Below are 24,623 nucleotides of genomic sequence, written 5' to 3' on the forward strand. Positions count from 1 at the left end.
TTTGCTCTTTCAAGCCCCTTTTATGTGTAGATGCAATCTGTCAACAGAGGTACTGCTGAGGTTTCTTGGTCAATAGTGACCTCTGTCAACAGAAGCTGCCTGTGTAGATGGAGCCATGTAGATAATATAGTACTCTTGTTTGGCAGGCTATAAACCTTACCCTGTAACAGCTAACATGAGTCCTTTGTGATATTTTTCACACTCTTTCCTGTTCTACAGGGTTCCCAAATTCTATCCTTGTGCTCCTTATAATTTTGGTTTTCAGCCTTTGGTCCTTCTTTCCTCGTGTCCATTATGTTTACAACCTGTTTTGTAAGAGTGGCTGGAAATTATTTCACTCTCACGGGTGAAAGAAGAAGAAATTTTCTCCAAAACACTGTTGGTTATGCCATCAAGCACAAAGGCTTATAGTCCTAGGTAGATACAATCTAGTGGGCTTTTTTTAAATCTAATGGAACTGTAGATATTCATGCTTCCTTTCTGGTTCACACCTTAATATTAAATTCCATTTAGAAATAATATGGAGTGTGAACAAATGTTAAACATGTTATAGGACATTTAGATGTTTATAATTAGTCATACTTATATCTCTTACTCAATGCCATCACAATCCATATATTTTAATTAACTATTGTAAACAGTGCTTTAATCATGCATGCCTTCTGATGACACATCTATAAATGGAATTTTAAAATGAAGTCTGGCCTTTCTTAAGTTATGAATTTTGGTACGTTTAGGTAATCTCCATCTGGAATTCAAAGATTTTTATTCCCTCACGCTATATTGACTCTAGAATCATTTTGACTATCTGTGTCATCTTAGAAAAATCACCTCTCTCTACCACTCAGAGCCAGGGCTACATTTTCTGAGACACAATTCCTTCCATAAGAAAAATGAACTTAGTGATACAGTGGCCTTTATTTAGTGAATTCCCCTCTAGTTACTTCTAGGACCAGCAATAGTGAGAGTTACTTAATCCTACATCACTTGTAAAAATGATCTTTAACTTTTCTTTAAAAATTACCGAAAGAACAACAACTATTTAGAACAGTGGCAAAATGAAATATTTTTATGGTTTCTGCAAGGATGAGAACTCTTGCACACAGCTTCATTTCTAACATCTGGTAAAATTGGCTTAGATTTATCCTTCGTGCACCTGTGCTACAGTATAAAATATATTGTGTAGTAATATGAAATACATCCTTCCAAAGGAATGATAAGTACTCAATAAAAAGGCATAATAACAAAATGTAAAGAAAATTCATTTGTTTAAGGGGTACTTCTGATGGGAAAAAGCCTGAGATGTCTGCTTTTTTATTATTGTTCATGTGATTTAGTAGGCATTTTAGCTGCTTGTTTATTCCTTTGGGAAGCTTGATGGGGCATCCTTCAAATGTTTTCTTTCCTAAATAAAGGGGTTGAACTTCAGATTGCATTTATAGACCCCCCACTTTGGTTTTAGAATTCACTTGGAGTTATACTTTGTATTTACATATGCCAGTAGATGATATAGGAATTGCCATAATGATCCAACATGTAGCACTTTGCATCCTAGCTCTTGTTATCTGGCCCTGCAAAAGAGATGGGGGTGGGGTGGCTGTGGATTGGGGATGATTTACACTGTGCACAAAAATGCTGCATTGAATCTGTTTTATGTAGACTCACCACAAACTAAAAGTTTGTTAGGAGTCCTCTAGGGCCAATTTAAAGCAAACCAGATGTCTTTCAGTTTGCAGTAGTAGGTCTATATAGGGCAGTTACAGAAAAAACTCTTTAGTGAATGCCTCAATTCACAGCCCTGTAGCCCACAATTTGGGGCTGGGTAGACAAGTCCTCAGTAGCATCTTTGGCAGGACCTTGTCCAAGACCTTTTAAAAGTTTTAAATAAATTATATCACCTAGTTTATTTTTCTCCATTACTTTCTTGACATGTTCAGAGACTTCTGGGAGATTAGTGAGACTCATCCTTGAGTCCCTGCTACTTAGAGCAATGTTCTTAATTATATATGTTCTTTATTATACTGATTCAACCAATCAAGTCAAACAGAGATGTCAGGCTTATGAGTTAAATTCACAGGGTACTTTTAAGATGGGTAATGTCACTTGCTACATTCCAATCCTCTAGAACAGTAATGTATGTGTTATGTGAGTCATTTTTAACAGCTGTTACTTCATACTTGAGTGCCTTCAGAACCCATCGATATATTACATCTAGTCCTCATGATTTGGTCCTATTTAAGTGATAAATTTACTTCAGCTTCCTCTTTCAGTCTCTGCGTATTTCCTCTTCTTTCAGTACATGTGTCTCTGATTGTTAGTTGAGCCTTTTCACTCATAACTGCCTCTCACGATTCTTGCTTGTGAAGATCTGGTGATCTTGTTTGTTCTTCCACATTATTGAAGGGCCTATAAATCTCTGCCAAACCTCTGATTTTTGGTTTGGAAAGCCAACTCTTACATGACTGGATTAATAATAATAGGATTCAGAAACACTTATATTTACTCCATAAGGAAAATCTTAATCTTACGAGAGTCCAGTCATGTTTCCCTTCCCAATCAGTCTAGGTCCTTGACTCCGTTGGCAGCCAGTCATTGATCTTTCAAGGTCCACAACAACCTACAAAAGTTAAATTTGGATGCAGTTTCCATCCAAGTGCCCAAGTCTCTGTCTCTGTGCACCCTGAGGTCTTTGTCTCATGACATACCTCTCTGCTTCAAGCTTCTCTTAAGGAACAATTTGGATCACTTTCAAATTAATATAGTCCCTTCTCTGCACTATAGGGCCTAGGATAGGAATCTCTTCAGTAGTGAAGGTAGATTTAAAGAAATCATTGAGCACCTCAGTCATGTTGCATCTTTTTTCAATTGCTCCCTTTAATTCTTAGTATTCCAGTGGGGACAGTGATTCTTTCTGAGGCTTCCTGTTTCTTCTATACTTCAATAATTCCATGGTTTGCATCTTTAAGAATTTGCTCTTCTCACTCCATTTTAACCCTTCTAATTTCCCTATTGTTTGCTGCCTTGTATCATTTATGTTCCAGTTTACTATTTTCAGTAAGGTTAACTTTCCAAGTCCTGAAGGATTTCTGATAAGCTTAAATAGCCTCTCAAATGTTGTCATTAAGTCTTCCTGGTTCTCTTTCTGTTCAGTGACCTCTTTTGAGACTCCGTTGGTTGTCTTGGTAGTATCCAAACTGCATCTATTGTTTTTGCTTCTCTTCTACTTTCAGGGGATTTTTGATTACCCTTCATTTTATTGAGTCGTCTTTTCCAAATTTTTGTGTTGCTGTCATTTTTTGGCACTTTGCCTGCTCTTTACATACTGAATCTAATTATATTGTGCTCACTCACTGTGGCTCACTTTTGAATTAGCTTCTATTGTTCTTGACTTAGCCTCTCTTATGTGATTGAGAACTGGCTCTTCCAAGGAGCAATCACTTTGAATGTCAAGATTGTTTCTCTAATCTTTGGCCTGCTCTTTCATGTGACTAGTTTATATGTACATGCATTCTAAAGGGTTCACATACAGCACGTTCAAGTTAAAATGGCTGAGGGAAGGGGATCAGGCCTTAATCTCGTATAGCTTTGACTTCAGTGGAGATACATCTCATTTACAATGAGATAGGAACAGAATAGCTTTATCAAGGGCTGATATTTCACTGCAGTATGGCCCTTTATGCCATGTCAAGAGGTCTTAAATGGAGCAGATCCTTCTACCAAAGAATGACACTAAAGAAAGGGGCTGCTCCAGCTGGTATGACTGGGCCATACCTCTTCTCTTTGTCCCCAGTGTAACAGGTATGTAAGAGAGTATATGAGATAAGGGGTTATGGTTTGAGCATTGTTATGCTCTGTCTATTGTTTGATACAATGGGACATGTGTAAACTGAGAACAGCCGTAAGGCTGTTCATCTGCATGGATAAGTGAAAGTTAAAGAAGCTACAAAATATATAAATTTAAAAACTGATACGCAGCAGGAGATCCTACAACTTACTATTGAATGAATCAAACTTCATTAGGTATGAACAAAATTAGATAATTTTAAGTAATAGCTTTAGCTATGTTTCTCAAGTCATTGTAATTCTCTTGACCTTCTCCACTTTTGAGCCACTAATGACAAGGAAAGTCAAATTTAAGAGCCAAATTTAACTCCACGTGGACTCCTCCTGAGGGTAGAAATAACAGTCTGGACCTATATATAGAATGCTTCCGCTGACGCACACAGGCAGAAATTGTGGAGAGACAGCATCATTTGCCTCACAACCTCAGTCGTGCGGAACACAATGCCATCCACAGCCTCAGAAACAACCCTGACATTATAATCAAAAAGGCAGATAAAGCAGGAGCTACTGTCATCATGAACAGGTCTGACTACCAGAAGGAGGCTTCCAGACAACTCTCCAATACCAAATTTTACAGGCTTCTTTCCTCAGATCCCACCAAGGAATACACTAAGAAACTACACCATCTGCTCAGGACACTCCCTACACAAGCACAAGAACAGATTTATACCAACACACCTCTAGAACCCCATCCGGGGCTATTCTACCTACTACCCAAGATCCACAAACGTGGAAATCCTGAACGCCCCATCATCTCAGGCATTGGCACTCTCACTGAAAGACTGTCTGGTTATGTGGACTCTCACCTCAAACCCTATGCCACCAGCACTTCCAGCTATCTCTGAGACACCACTGACTTCCTGAGAAAACTGCAAGACATTGATGACCTACCAGAAAACACTATCCTAGCCACCATGGATGTAGAGGCTCTCTATACCAACATCCCACACAAAGATGGAATAAATGCTGTCCGGAACAGTATCCCTGGTGATGCTACAGCACATCTGATGGCTGAGCTCTGTAACTTTATCCTCACACACAACTATTTCAGATTTGGCGACGATATATACCTTCAAATCAGCGGCACAGCTATGGGTACCCGCATGGCCCCTCAATATGCCAATATGTTCATGGCTGACCTGGAACAGCGCTTCCTTAGCTCTTGTCCACTAACACCCCATCTCTACTTAGGCTACATTGATGACATCTTCATCATCTGGACCCATGGGCAGGAGACTCTGGAGGAATTCCACCAGGACTTCAACTTTCACCCCAACATCAACCTCAGCCTGGAACAGTCCACACAGGAGATCCACTTCCTGGACACCACGGTGCTAATACATGATGGCCACATCAATACCACCCTGTACCGTAAACCCACTGACCACTACACCTACCTTCATGCCTCCAGCTTCCATCCCAGACACACCCCACGATCCATTGTCTACAGCCAAGCACTAAGATATAACCGCATTTGCTCCAACCCCTCCGACAGAGACAAACACCTACAGGATCTCTACCAAGCATTCTTGAAACTGCAATACCCACCTGAGGAAGTGAAAAAACAGATCAAGAGAGCCCGACGTGTGCCATGAAGCCTCTTACTACAGGACAAGCGCAAGAGAGAAACCAGCAGAACACCACTAGCCATCACCTACAGTCCTCAGCTAAAACCTCTACAGCGCATCATCAGGGATTTACAACCCATCCTGGACAATGATCCCCAGCTTTCACAGGCCTTGGGAGGCAGACCAGTCCTTGCCCACAGACAACCTGCCAACCTGAAGCAAATCCTAACCAGCAACTATACACCGCACCACAGTCACACTAACTCAGGGACCCATCCATGCAACAAACCTCGTTGCCAGCTCTGCCCACATATCTACACCGGCAACACCATTACAGGACCTAACCAGATCAGCCACACCATCGTAGGTTCATTCAGCTGCACATCTACCAATATAATTTATGCCATCATGTGCCAGCAATGCCCCTCTGCTATATACATTGGACAAACTGGACAGTCTCTACGTAAAAGGATAAACACACACAAATCAGATATCAGAAATGGCAATATACAAAAACCTGTAGGAGAGCACTTCAATCTCCCAGGCCACACAGTAGCAGACTTAAAAGTAACTATCCTACAGCAAAGAAATTTCAGGACCAGACTCCAAAGAGAAATTTCTGAGCTACAATTCATCTGCAAATTCGACACCCTCAGCTCAGGCTTAAACAAAGACTGTGAATGGCTGGCTAAATACAAAAGCAGCTTCCCCTCCCTTGGTGTTCACACCTCCAGATCAACTGCTGGGAGTAAGCCTCACCCTTGCTGACTGAGCTAACCTTGTTATCCCCACCCTTGCTCTGGCTTATTTATACCTGGCCCTGCAGATTTCCAAGACCAGCATCTGATGAAGTGAGTCTGTGCTCATGAAAGCTCATGCTCAAAACTTTTCTGTTAGTCTATAAGGTGCCACATGACCCTTCGTTGCTGTTCTATATTTTTGGTACTTTCATTGGAACTGAAACAGAAATCTGTAAGGTGTTCGTATATCTGATTAGTTTTATTTTATATTATTACACGGCATGTCAGCAGTAGCAGGGTCACATTTTAATCTCAAACAAGAGGTCCTCTTCTGGAACAGAAGATAAGATGCTTCAAACTCTGGCAGCTTCCCTTAATGATAAAAATAAAATAGAATAGTCAACTGTTATATTATGACAGGATCTGTAGTAGTGCTATATATTGTGCATGACTTCTGAGATGTCATGAAACAATGAAAATATGAAAGTGGTCCCTCTCAAAGAAAATTCCAAAGCAAAAGGAGAAAATTTCCCAAATGCCATATGTTATTATGAAATACTTTTTCCCATGAAAATCCTAGTGCATCTTACCTGCATTTTAGAGGAGTTAGCAAAACCCATTTGTGCCGCTCTAGGTAGTAACACAACTTCACACACAAGGCAAAACTGCTTCTGGACCAGTAATCAGTGCTGTTGATGCTAGCTTGATGGTTTTCTTTTTTACAAGCACATACATTCTTTCACACATGAAGTCAGATTAAGAGACTCAGCCGAGCCCATTGAAGTCCCATGGTCTGCATTATGTTGATTTCAGTAGGCATGGTTTCAGGCGTTACGACCATTCATTCCATAGATGAATGCCCTGTGGAGAATGGTTCCCCACACCACCCTCTCCTCTTGCTAACCCATCCAAGCAGCTGGTAGCAATACTTTGATCTTTACTGAGTAGGTCTAACACTCACTCATAATAGCAGGAGTCATAAAGAGGCTTTCAGGAGCATATAAATCCCTTAATTTTGCTTCGCTTCTTACTACTTACCAGGGTTATTGTTTTCATTGTGTAAAGCTGTAACTGTTTTTGGAGTTGATAATTTGCAGTATATGTGGCTGAACTGATTTTTCATCTGATGTTATATTAGAAATATTTTACCTAAACTTGGCAAAAAGTAAACAATTCAATCAATCAAATTAATGGGGAAGAAATTTCCAATGTGACTACCTTCTCCATGTGGAAATTTGGCCCCCTACTGCTGCTGTATTGAATATTATTAAATGGAGAATGGAGTTTGTTACAGGATAATGATCTCCTGCTGCTACAGGGCATACAGTACCTGCAGTGGTAACTCTAGGCCGTTCAGATTTTATTTGAAAGCTCAATTACTTTTGTACATAATGCCAGGCAACCTTTTGGGTGGGAAATAAGGTATGCATTTTAAATTAGACCAATTAATCATTTGAATAATTTACCATGGGCCATGGAGGATTCTCTATCACTGACACTTTTTGAATCAAGCTTGGATGCTCTTCTAAAAAAGCCCCTATAGACATTGTTTGGGAAAGTTCTACGGGTTATTCTGTACAGAAAATCAGACTAAATAGTCACAATGGACATACCAACATTACAAACTTAATTTGACTTGACTTACATTGACGTCCATTGAGTGCAGTAATTTTGTCAATTGTACATGCCCACATACACTTCTTGTGTTGGCGCAGCATGTCTGTGCTGCCAACTCTTGCATTACGACAGAAAGCAGAGTATTCTGGGTAGATATCCCACCACGCCATTCACCTCAGGGCACTATAAGAACGGAACGCCGTGCCTCATGGAACCTAGCTATTTTCATTGGGGTGACAGGGAACATGGTTTGAAAGTCCCTCATTTCACCTGCGGCTGCAGAATTTTGTGCCTTTTTGAAAATGGTGACATAGCCATACATTTGTAATTCTCTGAGAACCATGGACACGTCTCAGCTGTGCGCTGTTGTGGTAAGTGTTGCAAACACCACTTGCCTTACCTTGTAGTATATGCAGAGTTGCAGGAGGAACTGCCACACTGAACATGGCAATGTTCTTCAATTTGCACTGCTGGAAGCCATGGAACAAATCACTTCAGCTGCTGCATGACTTCTACAGTGGAGCACAAGTTTCACCCCAATCAAAAGTATTGAGCAGTGGTATCAGTTCACAGGTAGGTATGGGGTAAGTAGTGGCTGCAGAATATTTGGATGCACAAGGCCACTTGTTAGGACCTACATGCAGAGCTTACTCCAACCCTGAAGTGCAGCAACACTACAATGAGACCCACTCAGACAGTGGAGAAATGAATGGCAATCATTGCATGAAAACTTGCATTGCCAGACTGCTCCTGATCAGAGGAGTTAATGTGCAGTTGGTAAATCCAGTACAGGGGGGAAGCCTGCAGTCTAGACATGGCCCTGAGCAGGAGATAGCCGTTGTATCATGTTGTTAATGAACACAGCAAATATTACAGGATATTACATACTCCAGGATTCCTTCTCTGGCATGATGCTCAGCTGTGCTGCAATTGGCTGGGCAGCTCCAGAACAGCTCCTGGCTCTCAGAGTCAATGGATGCCCTGCTTGCTTGTCTCCCATTCTCATCTTGCAGTAGCCTGGGAGTCAGACTCCTCAGAGGTATCCACACTGCTCCGATAGCTGGGGGGGCAGGTTCCTGGTGAGGTCACCAGTGAGAAAAGCAACATGTTTGCAGTGCAAGATCACAGCAACTATTCACCTCTCTACCCATCCCTAACATAGCCCTTCTTCCCCCTGCTGTGACTCATCTGCTTCTAGATGGCTGCATTTCTTGGACTGGATTAGAGCTATGCCTGCACAGCCTCTTCTCCCTCCAGACCAGGAACATCCACCACCTCCAGGCAGGAGCACAACTGGAACATGGCCCCAGCACAGTCAGATGGGCTGATGAGCTCACCACGTTGGAAAAACAGGAACTGGAGAGTCCCAAGGCACCAGTCCTTCAACAGAAAAGAGGTTGTTTTCCATGTACATGGCTTCTGGGCAGCAGAGTTAAGAACAGTGATGAGAGCATTCATAGCAGAATATTGTGGGCCTTTCCCCCCGGAGGTCAATTACACCAACATAAGCAGCACACTCCCTATGCTGCCCTATTACATCAACCTAACTACATCAAGGCTACGTCTACATTAGCACATTACGTCGAAGTAGCCTATTTTGAAGTAAGAACATCAAAATAGGCTACTTCGACGAATATTGTCTACATGCCCTCCAGGGCTGGCAACGTCAACGTTCAACGTCAAAGTAGCGACGGGGAACGTCGAAGAGAGCCACCCTGGAAGGAAATGCAGAGCGTCTACACACACAAACACCCTCTTTCAAAACAAGGGGCCAGGACAGACCACGGACCGGGTCACAGAGCACACTAGCCCTTCCGGGGCAGCTGCAAGCCGCTCCTTTAAAGGGCCCCTCCCAGACACACCCGGCCTGCACAGCACGAGGTCTGCAGAGCAGTAGCCACTCTCTCGCAGACCAAGTCACAGCAGATAGGGACACCCAGTAGCAGCTGCAGCAGCAGGAATCGGAGGCCCTCCAGGTAGTCATCCAGGGGGCAAGCACCCTGCTAGGTGCTGCCCGGGAGGCCGCCCAGTGGCTCCTGCCAGAGGAGCCCATCCCAGAGGCAGACGGGGATGCCCCTGACCACCGGGCTCCCCTCTTCCTCCCTCATTGGCTGCTCCCCCACCTCTGGAGCTACCCCACCAGCTCCGAGTGGTGGGAGCAGCTCATCATGCGGGAGTGGGATGACGATATGTGGCTCCAGAACTTCCGTATGTGCCGGCAGACCTTTCTCGAGCTCTGCCAGTGGCTCACCCCAGCACTGAGGCTCCACGACACCCAGATGAGGCGTGCCCTCCCCTTCAAGAGGAGGGTTGCAATAGCCGTCTGCAAGCTGGCCACTCCAGACAGCTATCGCTCCATGGGACACCAGTTTGGAGTGTGAAAGGCCACAGTTGGGGTCGTTGTCATGGAGGTAAGGAGGCCTGGGCATGCACCCACCGGGGAGCTGGGTGTGGGCTTGGGGAGGGAGGGGAGAGAGGGGCCGGGTGTGGGGCTGGAAAGGGAGGGATGGGATGGGCAAGTGGGGTACCTGGGGAGGTGCCTGGGAGGGGGGCCTGGGGAAAGGGGCCCAGGGCACCCTGCACAGCCTCATGGGCACCTGTGTTCCCTCCCCACAGGTGGTCCATGCGCTTAATGCCATGTAGCTCCAGAGAGTCGTCCGACTCGGGGACCTAGACGCAGCCATCGCTGGATTCGCCTCCATGGGGATCCCCAACTGCTTCGGGGCCCTGGATGGGACCCACATCCCCAGACCACAGCAGAGGAAGCTACATCAACCGCAGGGGCTACCACTCCGTGGTCCTCCAGGACATGGTGGACAGCCGGGCCGCTTCCAGGATGTTTTCGTGGGCTGGCCCAGCTGCACACATGATGACCGTGTTTTTAGGAACTTGGGCCTGTGCTGCTGGCTGGAGGTGGGGACCTACATCCCCCAGAGGGAGATCCCTCTGGGGAACACCACCGTGCCCCTCTGCTTTGTGGTGGATGCAGCCTATCCCCTCCAGCCCTGGCTCATGCGCCTGTACACCGGCCACCTCAATGCCAGCCAGGAGCGGTTCAGTGCCCGCCTGAACCATGGCCGCCAGGTGGTGGAGAGAAAATTTGGCCGTCTGAAGGGCTTCTGGAGGTGCCTCCTTGCCCGACGGGACGTCAGCCTCCAAAACATCCCCCAGGTTGTGGGCGTGTGCTGCATGCTACACAACATCGTTGAGAGCAAGGGGGAGGCTTTCGTCCAGGGGTGGGCGGTCGATGCCGGCATGGGTTTCCCCCAGCTGGCCACCGCACCCAGCTGCCAAGCCCACCATGAGGGGGTACGGGTCCGTGAGGCCCTGAGGGCCCACTTCGATCAGGGAGACCCCTGAGCACCTCCCTGACCTTCCCCAGAAAACCCCCCCCCACACACAGCCCCCAACACCCACCCGCCACCCCCCCAACAAGCACACGACTCCAGCTTTTTGAAAAATAAAACTTCTTTTTTTAAACTGGATAACTTGTTTGATTAAACAAAGAAACTGCAACTAATCTACAAAAAGGGGGACAACTATATACAAAAAAGGGGACAACTATATACATGGGCCAACAGCCAAGCTGTCCACCGGGCCCCCATCAGTCTGGGGTGGGGGTAGAGGGGCACGAGCCCTGGTGGGTACAGCTCGCAACCCACCCCCCGCCATGTCTGCGGTCCCCAGCGTGGCCGGCTGGGGGCTCGGAGGACCGGCAGGTAGGGCCAGGATGCCTCCACTGTCCGGTCTTCAGCCCCAGTGGGCTCTGTGGAGCTTGCTGGTGGTGAGGCAGGTGGGGCGGCAGGCAGGGCAGCAGGTGGGAAAGCAGGCGGCAAGGTAGGTGGGGCAGCAGGCAGCGAGGCGGGTGGACTGGCGGGGAGGGCAGCCCGGGGGGCAGCGGGGGGCGGGAGCCGGGCAATGGCCTCCCAGATTGACCTGGCTATGTCCCTGAAAACCCCCATAAAGTCCTCCCATGCCACCCACTGCTGGGTGGACTCCTCCCGCTCGAAGCGGAGTCTTTTCTCTGCTGCTGGAGAGCTGCCAGCAGCGGAGGGTCCACCGGGGCCATCCCAAGAGTCCAGCGGTGGCGGGACCGTCCTGCTGGCCTTGGGGGTGTTTCTGGCCACTGGCAGTGGCTGGCCTCTGGCAGGCTGTCAGGGACAACGGACAGTGCCTGGCTGCCTGGGGTGTCCGATGCTGCAGCTGGAGACAGGGAGAGAGGGAGGGGAAGGCTGTTAGTCCAGTGTCCTGGCCCGTGGCCCATTCTCCCCGCCCCCTCTTGGGTGCTGGGTCTCCGTCCCCGTCGGTGGGTTTGATGTCTCTCTTGGCTGTCGCCATGGCATTGTCCCCCCACCCCTGGGGTCAAGACTAAGTTCTGTCCATGGGTACGGGTGCTGACGGGCGCTGATGGTCGTGCCGCCGTCCTGGGACTGTACCGTGGCTGGGCATTCACGGGCTGGGGTCTGCTGGGGGTGTGTGAAGCTCCCGGTCATGGCTGGTGCCCCCGCCCTGTGGCCCATGGGTGTGTGCTCTGGGGGGTACGTACCTGACCGTCCATTGCCGCGGTCGGGGTAAGCCTGGTGGGCGGATGCCTGGCTGGTGCTCCGGGAAGGGAGGTCAATGAGGAGCCCCCGCTCCTCGCTGCTGGACCCCTCCTCCGCTGTCCCAAGGGGTGGGGGCTCCTCAGGTGGGTCCCGGGGTGCGGGGCTGGCCTCCGGGCTGGACTCTGGCTCTGAGGCCTGCTGGGGCTCGTTGGCCGTGGTGTCAAGGGTGGCCGGGGTAGGGGGAAGGAGGTGTCCCAGGGGCCCAGGATGGCCCTGAGCTCCCTGTAATAGGAGCAAGTGGCAGGGGCAGCCCCAGACCGGCTGGCCGAGTCCCAGGCCCGGGTGTACCCCTGCCGCAGCTCCTTCACTTTACTCCAGATATGATCCGGAGTGCAGGCAGGTTGACCCCTGGCAGCCAGGCCCTCGGCCAGTTGGGCGAACACTTCCGTGTTCTGCCACTTTCTCCCCATCATGTGGAGCACCTCCTCCTCACCCCAGAGCCCCAGCAGGTCTCGGAGCTCGGCCTCCGACCAGGAGGGGCCCCGCGTCCTTTTGGCCCCCTGCCTGGCTGCTGAGGGTGCCTGGGTCCTCTCAGGAGGGGAGCCCTGGGGGCGCTCAGGAGGCTGGCTGGAGGCTATGGGTAAAGGCAGTGGGGATCGGGGCCTGTGAGAAGCATGCAGGGCTAGCACGTGCTTGTGCTGCTGCCTGCACGCTCTCAGCTTCCTGCCACAGTATATCCAGGTCAGTGGTGCCTTTAAGGCTGCTGCACACGGCAACCATAGAGCCCTGCAGAGGCTGGAGAGAGTCTCTCTCAACCCCTCAGCTGATGGCTGCCATGGAGGACCCCGCCATTTCGAAGTAGCAGGATGAGGATCATCTACACACACCCTACTTTGACATTCAGCGTCAAAGTAGGGTGCTATTCCCATCTTCGGATGGCAATAGTGACTTCGACGTCTCGCTGCCTAACATCAATTTTTAACGTCAAAATATCACCTGGTGCATGTAGATGCTATGGGTGCTATTTCGACATTGGGCTGGCTACTTCGAAGAAGCCAGCTAGTGTAGATGCACCCCAAATTTAATGCTATGCTCATGAAGGTGGTTATTAAGTCAATGTAGTAAACAAATTACATCAGTGGGTCTTTGCCAATGAAAGATTATGATCCAAAATATCTGTTCATCTATAAAGTGCCACAGGACTTCTTGTTGTTCTATCAGCAGAATGGATCTTCTAGTGTAGACACAAATATTGTTAGGTTGATGTAACTGTGTAGTACAGACCAGGCCAATGATGTCTTCTAGCTTTGAAATCAGAATTTAATGGTATGATATAAAAAGGCATGAGAAAGACATGACAGGAATTGATAGGCACTGAAGATATATTGGTAACATTTGAAATCTTTCATCAATTACCATGTCCACAGTGATTCAACTAGTTAGAACCATAAGCCCCTTCAGTAACTAGGTTTCCCAGAAGTATGCCAATTCCAAGTTAAAGATCCAGTTTTCAAAAGCAAGTAGGTGTTAAAACTTTGTTCATATGATACGGTTCTCTTGATCCCTATTCCAGTTGTGTCAAAACATTATTTTCTCTCAGTTGCATTCTGTCCTCAGTTCATCTTGAAAATGTGAAGGTGAGAATGTTAAATCACTTCTATGTGAATTAAATGTATTTAAGCAAAATCTAGATTGATAATGTTTTGACCAGATATTCAGTGGTTTGGAAGATGCTTCCTATAAAGCAGAAAAGCTAGGAAGTTTGTTGTACCCTGATGAGATATTTTCTGAAGAACAAAGGCAAAGTGAGTCCCAGGTGGAGTATTACTGCCTAATATAAGCAGAAGCTTAACGTTTTAGTGTTACAGTGTCCATCTGTTGCAGCTCTGGCTGGTAAACTGTTTTCAGCAGCCACATGTTTTCTGATCATAAGCGATAAACTAGAGTCAAAGAGTTCATTAACAGTACACATGAAGAAGAAACTAAACAATCAGGGCTCAAACTGGGCTCATCTAGTTGAGGACTTGAGCAGAGCCTGCACTTACAGTCCCAGTCTCACTGAATACTCATGTGCTTAAGATTGCACTTGTGTCTAACTGCCAGGGCCAGAGTATTCAGTGCTGTGCAGAATCAAGCCCCTTCTCATCCTTGTGTTTTTCATATTTCCTTCTATAATCAGTTTGTTTAATTCAAACTCATTAAGTTAAATAGAATTAATAAACTCCCTATTTTGTATCATATACATTTTGACCCTTCTCAAGTACCCAGATAGGATTGGAAAGCTTTGACCTTACTGGGTTTCATTCTGCTGTTAATCTAGAGCTACTGTAAATCTGGAATAACTCCAGTGGAATAAACCCAGTGTAAACTAGAATAAATTAGAGATTAATTCCTAACCAACATACATCTCCTTCAATTCTTTCTTTCCTAGTTTACTGAGAACCAGGCAGAGACTGAGATAAGCAGGCTGAAGTAGAGTGCAAATATCTCCCATCCAAAGCAGAACTGACCACCCTCTTCCTTTTTTTCTGCGACTAAATTGTCAGGGTGAAAAGGGAAATTCTAAGCTAAATGAAGAAACTCATTTTCTAAACCCAGAATACCATTGTGGTCACCTGGTAGGACCTCTTGCAAAGTACAGACCACTGAAGTTCCCCAAATAGCTCCTGTTTAGATAAAACATCCATTCTTGCATTAAAACTGCCAATGAAAGAGAGACACCTCCCCCACTACCGTTAGTACATTGTTACAATCATTCACTGCTCTTCCTTTGTGTTTGTGTGAGTGCATGTGTATGTTTGTGGCTGCGTCTACACGTGCACGCTACTTCGAAGTAGCGGCAGTAACTTCGAAATAGCGCCCGTCACGTCTACACGTGTTGGGCGCTATTTCGAAGTTGAAATCGACGTTAGGCGGCGAGACGTCGAAGTCGCTAACCCCATGAGCAGATGGGAATAGCGCCCTACTTCGACGTTCAACATCGAAGTAGGGACGTGTAGACGATCCGTGTCCCGCAACATCGAAATAGCGGGGTCCTCCATGGCGGCCATCAGCTGGGGGGTTGAGAGATACTCTCTCTCCAGCCCTTGCGGGGCTCTGTGGTCACCGTGGGCAGCAGCCCTTAGCCCAGGGCTTCTGGCTGCTGCTGCTGCAGCTGGGGGTCCGTGCTGCATATACAGGGTCTGCAACTAGTTGTTGGCTCTGTGTATCTTGCACTGTTTAATGAAAGTGTGTCTGGGAGGGGCCCTTTAAGGGAGCGACTTGCTGTTGAGTCCGCCCCGTGACCCTGTCTGCAGCTGTGCCTGGCTCCCTTATTTCGATGTGTGCTACTTTGGCGTGTAGACGTTCCCTCGCTGTGCCTATTTCGATGTTGGGCTGAGCAACGTCGAAGTTGAACATCGACGTTGCCAGCCCTGGAGGACGTGTAGACGTTATTCATCGAAATAGCCTATTTCGATGTCGCAACATCGAAATAAGCTATTTCGAAGTTGGGTGCACGTGTAGACGTAGCCTGTGTGTTCTAAAATTAAAAAAAAAGCATTTCCAATCTGAATTTGGGTAGCTTCAACTTCTATCTTCTTATAGCTTTTGTTTGATTATATTGAGGAGACAATTAGCAAATTCTTGTTCCCTAAGTAGATATTCTTTTGACTGTATTCAAGCCACTCCTTAAAGCATTCTGTTAAATTCAGTTGATTGGAAGACCTGTTGTATAAGGAGTTCCCTTCTGAATCTTCTCCAATTTATCAACATCCATCTTGAATTGTGAACAGCAGAACTGGACATGTTATTTCAGCAGCAGTTGCATCAGCGTTAACTGCAGAGATTAGTATAACCTTTCCTCTTCCTGAAGATTCCTTAGTATGTGTCAAAGGATCACATGAGCCCTTTTGGCTATAGCATTGTACTCAGAGTTCAGTTAGTTCAGTTGACAAAGTTCAGTCTTTTTCCGGAGTCATTGCTTCTCAGGATAGTCACCCATTCTGAGAGTATTGTTGGGGTTCTGAGATACCTTCCACTTGTTCCTCCAAAAATGCAGTTTGACTCCGGTATCATCATTCAGGTTCTTTTATCTAGCACAGTACAGTTACAGTTAGTTGCTCAGACTCAAACTGAGGGGTAGATGCAGGATACATCAAAGGTCCAAAGTTGCACAGCAGAACTATTTCCTTATAATATATGAATAGTAAAAGAGAGAGAGCCATGTTAGTCCATATACTATCAAAACAAAGCAGCAGTCCACTAGCACTTCAAAAACTAATAAAATAATTTATTAGGTGGTGAGCTTTTGTGGGATTGACCCACTTCTTCAGACCATAGCCATACCAGAATAAACTCAATAGTTAAGGCACAAAGAACCAAAAATAGTTATCAAGGTTGACAAATCAGAAAAATTGTAGTCAAGGTGTGCAAATCAGAAAGAAGAGGGGCAGTGGGGGTGGGGAGGTCAAGAGTCAGATAAAACAAAGTATGTAAAAGAGTCCATATAATGACCCAGGTAATTGGCATCCCAGTTCAAACCACATATTAATGTGTTGAATTTGAATATAAAAGAGAGCTCGGCGCACTCTCTTTGCAGGCAATTCTTAAAATTCCTTTTCAGTAAAACACGGACTTTCAGGTCATTAACAGAATGACCCACTTCTTTAAAGTGCTGGCTGATAGGCTTGTGAGTTAAGAGCTTTCTTGTGTCCATTTTGTGTCCATTCATTCTTTGTCAAAGCGTGTTTACCATTTGTCCTATATACAAAGTATGTGGGCATTGTTGGCACATGATGGCATATATGACATTAGTAGAGAAACATGAGAAAGTGCCCGTGATTCTGTGAATAATCTGGTTAGGTCCAGTGATGGTATCTCCACAATAGATATGTGGACAAAGCTGGCAATGGGGTTTGTTGCAAGGAAAAGTTCCAGGATTGGTATTGTAGTATAGTCTGTGGTTGCTGGTGAGAATCCTCATAAGGGTGGGGGATTATCTGTAGGAGAGAACAGGCCTGTCACCTAAGGCCTTCTGGAGTGTGGTGTCCTGATTAAGGATAGGTTGTAGGTCTTTAATGATGTGTTGCAGTGGTTTGAGTTGGTGGTTGTAGGTAATGACCAGTGGTGTTCTGTTGTTGGTTTTTATGGGCCTATCTTGAAGTAGCTGGTTTCTGGGTATTCATCTGGCCCTGTCCATTTGTTTTGTGTTTTTTTTTACTTCTCCTGGTGGGTAATTCAGGGTTATGAATATTTGGTAGATATCTCATAGTTTTCAGTCTCTGTCAGTAGGATCGGAGCAAATGTGATCATACTCAAGGACTTGACTGTAAACAATGGATCTTGTTGTGTGTATAGAATGCAAGCTAGAAGCATGTAGATAGGTATAGCGGTCAGTGGGTTTCTGGTAGAGTGGGGTCCTGATCAGGCCATCCTTGATTTGTACTGTAGTGTCCAGGAAATGTATCTCTCGTGTGGAGTGGTCAAGGCATAAGTTGATGGTGGGGTGCAGCTTGTTAAAGCCTGTGGAATTCTAGAGTCTTTATACCATGGATCCAAATCATAAAGAGGTCATCGATGTATCATAAGTAAAGGAGTGGTAATAGGGGACGAGAGCTGAGGAATCGTTGTTCCAGGTCAGCCATAAATATATTAGCATATTGTGGGGCCATGCAGGTGTCCATCGCAGTTCCACTAATCTGGAGGTATAAATTTTCCCCAGATCAGAAATAATTGTGGGTGAGAACAAAGTTACAGAGGTCAGACACCAGATTGGCTGTGGTGACATCAGGGAGGGTATTCCTGATTGCTTTTAATCAATCTTCATGTGGAATATTAGTGTACAGAGCCTCTAGATCCATGACAGCAAGGATGGTGTTTTCAGGAAGTTTTCTGATGTTTTGAAATTCCCTCAGGAAGCCAGTGGTATCTCAGAGATAGTTGGGAGTGCTGGTGGCATAGGGTTTGAGGAGGCAGTCTACATAACTGGATAGTCCGGTGGTCTGGGTGCCAATACCTGCCCTGTTCTCTCCGACAGACAATCCCCCAACCTTATGAGGATTCTCACCAACAACCACAGATTATACCACAATAATACCAATCCTGGAACTTTTCCTTGCAATAAACCCCGTTGCCAGCTTTGTCCACATATCTATTCTGGGGCTACCATCACTGGATCTAACCAGGCTATTCACAGAATCACGGGCACATTCTCATGTTCCTCTACTAACATCATATATGCCATCATGTGCCAACAATGCCCACATACTTTGTACATAGAACAAATGGTAAACACACTTCAACAAAGAATGAATGGACACAAAATAGACATAAAAAGGCTCTTAACTCACAAACCTGTCAGCCAGCACTATAATGGAGTGGGCCATTCTGTTAATGACCTGAAAGTCTGTGTTTTACGGAAAAGGAACTTTAACAATTGCCTGCAAAGAGACAGTGCCAAGCTCTCTTTTACATTCAAATTTGACATGTTAACATGTGGTTTGAACAGGGACACCAATTACCTGGGTCATTATGTAGACTCTTTTACATACTTCGTTTTATCTGACTCTTGACTTCGCCCCCTCTTACTGCCTCTCTTCTTTCTCATTTGCCCACCTTGATTACAATTTTTCTGATTTGTCAACCTTGATAACTATTTTTGGTGCTCTGTGTCTTAAATATTGAGTCTGTTCTGGTATGGCTATGGTCTGAAGAAGTGGGTCTATCCCACAAAAGCTCACCACCTAATAAATTAGTTTTGTTAGTCTTTAAAGTGCTACTGGACTGCTTTTTTGTTTTTATAATATGTGGTTCATGATTTGGCTTATCCACTTTTGAGGAACCAATCCTTAAATGATATACTCCATCCCTCCACTGCCATTCATAATTTGACCTCTTAAATTATCTTATACCTAAGTTTGTTTTCTAATACCAGGATGCTCCTGGTAACGTTAGCTAGGCATTCTGACTCCAGGATACTGTTTTTTATGACAACCTAACCTTCCACTCACCTTCTCAGTAACATCCACTAAAAAATAAGGCAAGTTATTTATGTCATGAAGGCCTAAAATTATAATTAATGTCCTTTGCTCCCAGATGTCTATATTTACATGTGATTGTATTAAAGCATATATTGTTTGCTTGTGAAGTAATCCAGATCATATAAGTTGCCTTTTTACCAGTCCCCTACTGACTGTCTCTTCCAAGAACTTTATCTGTGATTGTTTCTTTTTGGTCTTTAATAAAATTATTAAGCTAGAGAAGTCTCTTCATTCTTCTGAAGGTCAACATAGAAATCCCTAGCAAAAAGCATACCTCCTTTAGAAGGTTCTGTTTATAAAAGACACTTCTGACAGGACAGTAGAAGCCACACATTAAAAGAGGATTTTGAAACTTCCTCAGATGCTTGTATGACTGCACTTGCAACCAGAATTCAAAGCTGATGGATCCATAGATTCCACAATGTGGCAGCAAGAGTAATAGCAGCAAGCATTATAGGGAAGTGACAACCATGTCTTGAGATTGGTGCAATTGCAAGCAAATTCTCTCCTTCATAATTCTCAGGAGAAACTCAAAGAAGTGTCAGAAGTGTTTCACAATCCAGAAAAACCCACAAAGCTTTCCTGTAAGAGGTGGGATCTCTTTTTGTTCCTATGAACAGTGAAGGTAACAGGCTTTGGAATTAAAGTATACCGTTATGGATTAAAGGCAACCATTAGCCCAATAGCATTAAACTAGTTGTGAAAATATTCTGTCAACAAGCTTGCATCATTATCTCGTAAGCAAGACACATGACATAATACTTTTGCTCTGCTCAGCACTGACAACATCTCGGAGTACAGTGTCAGCACCTGTAGCCAGACAGAACCCCCCCTTTTGTTCTACTCCATCTTGCCTTCCCTAGGTGCTTCAGAGCACGAAAGGGAAGGAATAGCCCAGCCCTGGAATGCCTGAGAGCACAGATGGGCTTATCTTAGCCACGGCCTTTGAAGCTCCTGAGCAAAGAACAATGGGCTAACTAACAGCCAGGCCTCAGACTGCCCTTGGCTAATTACCATTTGTTGATTCTCCCACCTGGTCCCCGACATGGAGGAAAATCTCCAGCCCATTAAGACACAAATGTCCTCAATTGTCTATCTCACAGGTGTGAACTACGCCCTTGAACTCCCTGTGAGAACCAGTATCAGACAGTTTAATTCAATTAAACCAAGGAAGATGCTTACATGACCCAATACGTATAAAGAGGGGTCCGGCAGACCCCCTATTTGAGCTCCAATCATCTTTCCTGCTGGACAGGAGGGTGGGGGGCTCAACTCCTGGAAAAAAAGGACAAAGGACTTTTTCCTAAGGGATTGAGGGAAGCTGGCCAAGCCACATTGGTAATGCAGGGGTGAGGATAAGACCTGCTAGGTATTTTACTTTTTATTTCTTTTGCGCACATTTAACAAGTATAGATCTATGAACTAGAGTGCATGCTAGCTATTTGTAATCAAAATATAAACCTTGTAACAATTGTAAACACAAGAGCTTAATTCGCTAGGTAACAAATAAAGCAACATTGTAACAGTAAGAGCTTAACTTGTTAGATAAATAAACAAAGTAATTGATTAAGTGGTAACCTGACTCCTCCTGTTACTGTGCCCAGCCGAACACAAAAACAAAGAACCTAGCTGCTTTTCAGCAGCTCTTAGCCTGGTCACTGGTGGACTCTGCTGTGGCAGTTAAAATCTCATATTAATACAAGAGCATAGTGGCATCTTACCTGACCATCGGCTAACAGCACCACACACTGGGAGAAGGTATGGTTGAAAAATTAGAGAAATGCCAGAAGAGAGCAACAGAAATTATTAAAAGGGCTAGAAAATCTGGCCTAAAGAAAAGATTGAAGGAAAAAAGGGGATCAGGAAGAAGAGAAGACTGAAGTGGAACATAACAGACAAGTATATATGTAGTTAGTTGTAAAAAGGAAGTTGTTATCCTTTTTCAACTCAGGACAGGTCAAGAAGTGAAGTGTTTAGAGAGATTTGGTTAAACATTAAGAAAAGAGTTCCAGATTGCATGTCTTGTATATAAGCCTTGTCTCATGAAACTCCTCACAGGAACTCCAAAAGACTTCTGAATATCAGGAATTTTTGACAATTTATGGAAGGGATAGAATCTATGGCCAGAAAGGCCCATTGTGTATATATAGTCTGTCAGCCTGTATATCACATGCTCTTATTTTTTACTGAGTTGCCTCCTGTATTGAGCCCAATACCTTGTCTTTCACAAAAGCATGCATTCCTGAAATCCGTTGAATATTGATTTGAGGAGATGGAGAATCCATCACTTCCCTTGGGATAAGGAAACAAACTTTATCTATCAGTAGGGTATTATAGGTTGGACCTCCTTAATTCGAAACTCACTCCTCCAGCAATATCCGTAATTCAGCATGATTTTAGTTAGCCAAATGACCCCTTACTATGAGTGTAGCTACGTTTCCAATGTTTGTTTGTTTATGGCTACCAGTCTTGGCTCTCATTGTTTCGTGGTGTTGTTTAGATGTTCTTTACCCCTAGATATCTTTTAAGAGCTCAGCCAGAAGTGGAAGTTTTGGTAATGTGCAAGACTATATTGACCTCCCATTGTCCAGAAAATTCTCTTCTCCAGCAGTGAGGGTGCTGGTCAGAAAGGTTCAACCTGTTCTATCCAATGTTAGGTCAGTACAGGTCTCAACAGAGTAGATTAAAATCTAGATCTCTTAACCTCCTGTTGACACTTTCAGAAGACATGTCCAGATTTCAGTGGGTGCTTAGAATAAATTACTCTTACTCCTAAAAGTGGGGTCCTACTATTAATGGGGTCCTACTACTACATGCTACTAATGTAAAGATGAGGGCTGGTGGCAAGCTCCCACAAAAAAGTTTGTTGTGCTGTTCTTTGGGGAAATATGACTTCAGTCTAACACCTTTCACAAACACAAACATTATTAATAAGCAGAAAGATTAGTAAGCAGGTAATGAACCAATGCATCACTCACTTCCTCATATAGCATGTACAAATACAGACAACTTGTTAGCCGATGGCTGGGTAACGAGTGATCTGTGAGCCTGGTTACATCTGAGTCTTTGCCTGCTAGGACCGATGGTCCCTTTCGCAGCGGGCAGCCAGAATGGCTGACGCATGCCCCAGAGATTCACTCAAGTCTTTAACTGCTCCAACAGACTGTCCCTTTGCAGCGGGTAGCCAGTGTGGCTGACGGGTGCCCCAAAGGTTGGTGCAGAGAGCTTATTCCACCCAAGTCTTTAACTGCTAGGACAGACTGTCCCTTCGCAGCAGGCAGCTGGGATGGCTGTTGGGTGCCCCAAGAATCTGCCCCGTGGAGGCGACATGACTCAGCGCTCAGCTTTTACTGCCCCTTACCACTGACCAGGCTGATATAGCCAAACGGCAAAGATTCTTTGTTTTGTGTTCAGCCAAGTTACAGTAACTGGAAGGAGTCAGGTTGAAAACTTAAATGGTTGTTATTTATTAAAAGCAGACACAAGAATCTTAATGGTTACAAGGTTATTGCTCTATCTTCTTAACTACTAGTAGGATGAGACATATGACATGTCAATTAGATTACAAGTGAAAAGTTACCCATATGAGGACCAGGAGCCTCAGCCTAAAGAGCTCTTACTATTAAATGTGCATAAAATACATTTGCAGGTATAATTCTCACCCCTGTGTCCTTTGACTCTGGCATAGCCAACATCATTCACTGAATCCCTTGGGAAGAACAGTACAAGGAGGGTGTCCCCTGGGACCTCGGGAGGCAAAGACCTTACCCGACTGGCAGATATAGGTAATTGGAGCTTAGTTAGAGTGGTCTGCCGTACCCTTCTTTATACCCCTTGGGTCACGTACACTCTTCCTTATCTAAAGGTACCAATTGTACTGGTTTGTCTTTGTGACACCAGTTCTTACAAGGGAGTTGCAACTTAATTTACACTTGTAAGATAGAGATAACTAAATCATTAAGACAGGACATTCTTTTTGTATGGGCGGGAGGTTCCTCTTCTGGGACGATGTGTGGGTGTATCAATTATCAGTACCAGCGAAGGGCAGACTGAGGCCCTGTGGTCATCAGCTGGACTGTTAGCTCTCTTATCTGTGTTGTTTTGTTCAGGGTCACGATGAGACGGCCCATCTGGGCTCTGAAGCATCAAAAGACTGTGCTTGAGATAAGCGCATCTGTGCTCCCAGGCCTCTAGGACTGTGCTGTTTTCCTTTGTGCTTTGTGCTCTGAGGAACCTATGAAGGGCAAGATGGAGTAGAGCAGGGGGATTCTGTCTGGCTACACAACTTCACTATATTGCTTGGGAGCTATTACACACTAAAGATTATGAAAGAGCTTCCCTTCCTGTAGATAAATAATATACGGCAGGTTCAAAAAAATTCACTCATCATGGTCTCATTTCTTTAAAAATGAAAAACAAAATTGCTTTATTGACTGTCAATGCCACTTAGCATTTTGATATATCAATGTACATTGCTTGGTGACTTGTAGCAGCACTGCAGCAGTATGCCACTGTTTGAAGGCAGTGACTCATCATGTAGCTTATTCAAAAATGATGTGTTGATTACTTTAATGGGCTAATAATCAGTAATGAATACTGTGTAATGGTATTCTCTAGTGTTGTGAGGATATGATTTGAAGAGCTTTAAAGCTGCTTAAGCAGCACAGTGCATTCATATATTTTACAGTCTTATATTATAGTTTTCCTTTGCTGTGTCTACACTAGTGCCCAACTTCGAAGGGAGCGTGGTAAGTAGGGTGTCGGGAGATTATTAATGAAGTGCTGCGATGCATATGGAACATTTCATTAAGCTAATTCTCCCCCATGGCAACTCTGAAGCATTAAACTTCAAAGTGCTGGTTTGCATGTAGCCACAGCTAACCGGCGGGTACTGTTGAGGAGTAAAGGGACTTCAAAGTAGCCCAGGTGCTTTGAAGTACCCAGGGGTTAGCTGCGGCTACACACAAGCCAACACTTTGAAGTTTGCCACTTCCAGATTTCCATGGGGGAGAATTAGCTGAATGAAACTCTGCATATGCACCACAGCACTTCATTACTAATCTCCTGACACCCTACTTACCATGTTCCCTTCGAAGTTGGGAGCTAGTGTAGACACCGCCCTTGAGTTTTGTACAGGTAGCAAGAGATCGAGCCTATCTAAGACTGCCACACAGCTGTAGTTTTCAACCTTTATTTCATTTGTGAATGCCTAAAAACATTTGAAGGTGCAGACCCCTTTGCAAATCATCAGCTTAGCGTGTGTCCCCCAAGATAGTGTGAACAGAGAATGAA

The sequence above is a fragment of the Carettochelys insculpta genome, chromosome 4 (assembly GCF_033958435.1).
Source record: "Carettochelys insculpta isolate YL-2023 chromosome 4, ASM3395843v1, whole genome shotgun sequence".
Taxonomy (NCBI): domain Eukaryota; kingdom Metazoa; phylum Chordata; order Testudines; family Carettochelyidae; genus Carettochelys; species Carettochelys insculpta.